Source organism: Nannospalax galili, unplaced genomic scaffold (assembly GCF_000622305.1).
Source record: "Nannospalax galili isolate Female #2095 unplaced genomic scaffold, S.galili_v1.0 scaffold332, whole genome shotgun sequence".
NCBI lineage: Eukaryota > Metazoa > Chordata > Mammalia > Rodentia > Spalacidae > Nannospalax > Nannospalax galili.
This window is the reverse complement of record NW_008333794.1, coordinates 191,939-197,139: the sequence shown is the minus strand read 5'-3', so window position 1 is coordinate 197,139 and position 5,201 is coordinate 191,939.

Below are 5,201 nucleotides of genomic sequence, written 5' to 3'. Positions count from 1 at the left end.
GTCACCAGAGACCGCTCACAACTGGTGGAGCAGGGTCTGGTGCAGTGACAGTGAGGGATCCAAGTCATTTCTTGCACCACAGTCCTGCCCTTGAGCTTTTCTGAGGCCTGGTACAGAGGGTTCAAGATCCAAAGACCCTAGTTTCTTCCCTAGGACCCGGACATCAGGGAGCGCCACTGTCTTTTTGTTTGTATTTATTTTTAATTGTTTTTTCTCTTTTTAAGCAGCGATTTCTTTTACATTTTAATTATTATTGTGTGTGTGTATGCCGCAACATGCATTCGGAGGTCAGAAGACAACTTTGTGGAGTCGGTTCACTCCTTTCACCAATATGGGTTCCGGGGATTAAACTCAGGTTTCAGGCTTGAGGGTCAGTGCTTTACTTAATGAATCATCTTCCAAGTCTCATGTATTTATTATTTATTGGATGTGGTTTTTGTGAGTCAGGGTCTGGATAAAGGCAGAACCCTGTGTCCTCTAGCCTGGGGCTCCTCTGGAGCTCCACCTCACTGGAATCAACCTTCATTAAGCCCCTGACCCGCTATGGTGACATCCTCACCAATATCCTTTGGGACCTCAGAATATAGTGCTTTAAAAAGTACCACTGGGTGTGATGGCACACACCTTTAGTCTCAGCACTGGGGAGGCAGAGGCAGGTGGATCTCTGTGAGCATAAATAAATAAATAAAAATAATAATAAAATAAAAAGAAGTACCTTCAGGGCTTGAGAGATGGCTCAGGGTTAAAAGTACTTCCTGATCTTGTAGAAGACTGGCTTTAGTTCCCAGCACCTACATGGTGGATCACAACCATCTGTAACTCCAGTTCCAAAGGGTGACGTCCTCTCCTGGCCTCTTCAGGCTCCTGCAGGCATATGGTGCACATAAAATCATGCAAGCACAGATTCAAATAAGAATAAATAAATAAGAATTATTTTAAGTAAGCAGTGCTTGGGCCATGGAGATGGTGGAGTGGGTACGCTTGCCACACAAATCTACATCAGTTCAGATTCCCAGAACCCACTTAAATAGAAAGATATGGTGGCTGGTATCTGTAATTTCAGCATTCCTATGGCAAGAGGGAGGTAGAGTCATCAGGATCACCCAGAATCCTGCAGGCCAGCTAGCTTGGTCTACACAGGACAATGGCAGAAAAAACAGAAGAGACCCTGCCTCAAAAATGTGGCAGATGGTGAGAACTGATTCCTGAAATGTTGTCCTCTGACCTACACAGGTGTACTGTAATATGTGCAAGCACGTACACACACACACACACACACACACACACACACACACACACCATAAACACACAAAAATTAACAAAAAAGCACTTTCAGCAGGTTGGAAAATGGAAGCAGGAAGATCAGGAAATCAAGGTTATCCTAGGCTACATAGTAAGTTTGAGACCAGTTTGGGTTAAATGAGACCCAGTGGTGGTGGTGGTGGGGATTCCAAACATAAAAAGACTTCTCGGACTGTCTGACCCATAGTTCTCCTATTTACTCCCCTCTTCTTTCTTGTCCTTTTGAAGACACAGGAGCACAGCATCTTAGTCATTTCCTCTGATTCCACAGGCTTCCAAGACCTCAGCTACAGCTGGTCTCATCAGTATGTGTGAATGTCATTACACAGGACTTGGGCTCAGTTTGTATAGCTTATTTGTTTTCCAGCCAAGTTTTCAAGCTGCCCCTCATCTTCCTTACCCCATTGAAGATTGAGGAATATAATCCCCAAACTCTGTCCTGAGCCTCAAAGCATGAACTCTCTTGGAGACAAGGATAGCCAGGTTCCCCTTTCCCCTTTGTGATCCAGATACACTGAAACTTTATTTAAAAAATATTTATTATTTTTATTTTTATGTGTATGAGTATATTGCCTGCATGTAAGTGCCCATGTTGTGCAATGCCCTCGAAGGTGAGAAGAGGGCATTGGATCCCCTGGAACTACGGTTATGGATGGTTGTTAGCCACCATGTGGGTACTGGGAATCAAGACTGGGTCCTCTACAAGAGCAGCCAGTGCTTTTAACCACTGAGTCATTTCTCCAGCCCCAGAAACTTTTATTTTTGAGACACGGTCTCACTCTATAGGAACATCCTAGACTTGAACTCACTATATAGCCCATGTTGGCCTCAAAATGGAATCAATCCTCTTGCCTCAACTTCCTAAATTCTGGAATTATAATTGTGTGCTATTTCCAATGCTTATCAAATTTTATTGGACACAATATAACAGGCCCATGCTAGAACTTTTATATGCATAACAACTGTAGAAAATCAATCATTGAAATATTCTCACTTTGGGATTTTTATAAAAATTTTAACAGACTTGGGGTATAGTTGAATGTTAGAACATGTGCTTAACATGTCTATAGCCCTGTCTCAATCAACATATCCAAAGAAATTGAAAATCATTGCTACAGATGGGCATGGTGCATGCCTACAATGCTGGAAGTTTGGAAGTGAAACAGGAGGATCACTGTCTCTATCTCTGGATTCTCAGCTCTCTCTCTCTCTCTCTCTCTCTCTCTCTCTCTCTCTCTCTCCCTCTCTCTCTTCTCTTTCTCAAGACCCTGGGAGTGATTGTGGAGCCCTGAACTGGGGAGGGACCTGGTCATCTGGAGACTTCCCTAGGTGGGTGGTTAACCCCTGATGCAGGATTCCAGGAGCAACTGTGTGCAGAGACCTAACCTCTTCCTGCTTCATTCTTTCTTTGATGCTGACTTTCCTCTCAGTGTCCTGTTGAAGCACAACAAGGGATAGAGCCTAGACATGGGTTCAACTCTTGCCTTCAAGCTGGGAGTGGTGGTACAGGCCTGTAATCCCAGTTATTGAGGAGCCTGAGTCAGAAGAAATATCAAAATTTCCAGACTAGCCTATATTACAGAGTGAGTTCAAGGTCAACCTGGGGAAGTTATGGAGACCAAGTTTCAAAAAAGCAGAAAACAAACAAACAAACAAATGAAAAACCCCAAACCACCCCAAACCAAAAAACAAACCCATCACCCCCAAACCTTCCAAAACCATCTAAAATAATGACAGAGTAGAGTTCAATAGTGCAGCACTTACCTGGCATGCACAGAGCTCTGTGTCCCATTCCCAATCACCTCCCTGTGGGACCTCAGAAAAGCTAATCCTATTTTGAGTATCAGTTTGTTCTTCTGGAGAATGGGGTAATGACCTCTGCAAGCCAACATGGTGGGGTGACTGCAAAACAAAAATAAGCAATTATCTCAGAAAACTCAAGGGTTGCTTTAGAGTCCACCATCCTCCCTTTTGAGACCCTCAAACCCAGGAGAGCAGTGAGGCATGGAGGAGGTCTTCCTACTGTACGGGAAGAGGAGCCTAGGCCCTGAGTGGGGGTTACTGGGATAACTGCCCTACTGCCAGCAACCAAGGGGACAGTGTGACAGTGTGACAGTGATTAGGCTTCACATAACTGAAGAATGCTGTGTTTGCATAAGCTCAGAGGGCCTCAAAGGACTGGAAAAGTTGATGCCAATAGTTCCCAGTCTCTGAGAAGGGATGAGAGACTAAACTGTCTAAGGAAGGATGATCTATGGCAGGAAGACAGATCTGACAGGGGTAAGGACTAGTGTTTAGCACCATGACCCTAGAGATTTGGAGTCCTACACCTACCAGAAAGGGTAGCCCCTGGATTATTTAAAAAAATTTCCCAGAGAGAACGGAAGTCCTTCTTGATGTCTACCTACTTTCCCTCATGCAAACTGCCCTTTACATCTCTTCAGACATTTTCTTCTTTCCCGCTGCTTCTCCAATTCCTCCTAGGAAGCAGGAGGAAGGTCCAAGACATTACCTGCTCAATGTTCTAGTGCAAAATGAATTTCAACTGAAAGGCAGAAGATTTGGCACAGTTTGTCTTTCTGTTTTCCAGCTCTCAATGTACCCTTATAGAGGAGGAAGGATGGATCAGACTGTGTGTTTTTATGTATCTCAGTTCCTATGGTTTGTACTACTTTGTTTCAAACTTAGACCTATGTGTAAATTCTGTAGGTTGGTCATTAGTTTTGAAGCTTGCAGGTAGTTAATTTTACAGAACCTTGAATCTTTCATCTGTAAAATGGACCAAATCAAGAAAACACTCATTTTCCTCCTTTTCTTATTGTATGAAGTACATTTTTGTTACATTTATTTTTATTTTTTATTTTTTAGAGAAGGAAGGGTTTATTTGAGCTTATGGTTCCAGGGGAATTACAGTCCATCATGGCAGGGAGGCATGGTGGCTGGAGGTGGCTGGAGCAGGAGCAGCAGAAGCTAAGCTCTTACATCATCACACAGGCACAGGAAGCAAGAGAGTGACTGGGTATCTGGCAAGGCTTAAGAGCTCTCTAAGCCCACCCCCAGTGACGTGCTTCCTCCAGGATAGCCACACCTTCTAAGACCTCCCAAAACAATGCCAACATCTGGGGACAAAATGTCTAAACACTTGGAGCCTATGGGGGACATTTTCATTCAAACCACCACATTCTACCCCCTGGCTCCCATAGGCTCATGATCATATAAAATGCAAAATGCATTTAGTCCAACTTTAAAAGTCCCCATAGTCATTATCAGTCTCAATACTATTTAAAAGTCCACAGTCCAAGGTCTCTTCTGAGACTCAGGTAAATATCTTAACTGTAAGCCTCTATAAAATCAAAAGACGAATTACATACTCCCAACATACAGTGGAACCGGATACACATTACTATTCCAAAAGAATGAATTGGAGGCATAGTAAGGAAATACCGGACCAAAACAAGACTGAAAACCAGCAGGGCAAACACCAAATCCAGTAGCTTCACATCCAACTTTTCTGGGACTTTACTTCCAAAGGGCTTAGATGGCTCAGCCTCTCTAGCTTTGCTGCATGCAACACATGTCTCTCTCTTGTGCTGGTACCACTCCCTGTACGCAGGTCTTCTTGGCAGATGCCTCACAGCTCTGGCATCATGAACTTCTTAGGGTCTCCATTGCCAACCAGGCTTCACCTTCACGGCTTCATGCAATGGCCTATCAGGGCCTTCTCTAGGCAGGGGAACCCCTGCTTCATGCTGCCTGGCCTCTGAAGCTCTCTGAAACCATGGAGGAAGAACTGATGACCCCTTCACTTTTTCGTCCTTCATGCCTCTAAAGCCAGCACCAGGTGAACGACAATGCCAAGTTTGACTGCAAGTTTGGGATGTGTACATGCTGGTCCATCA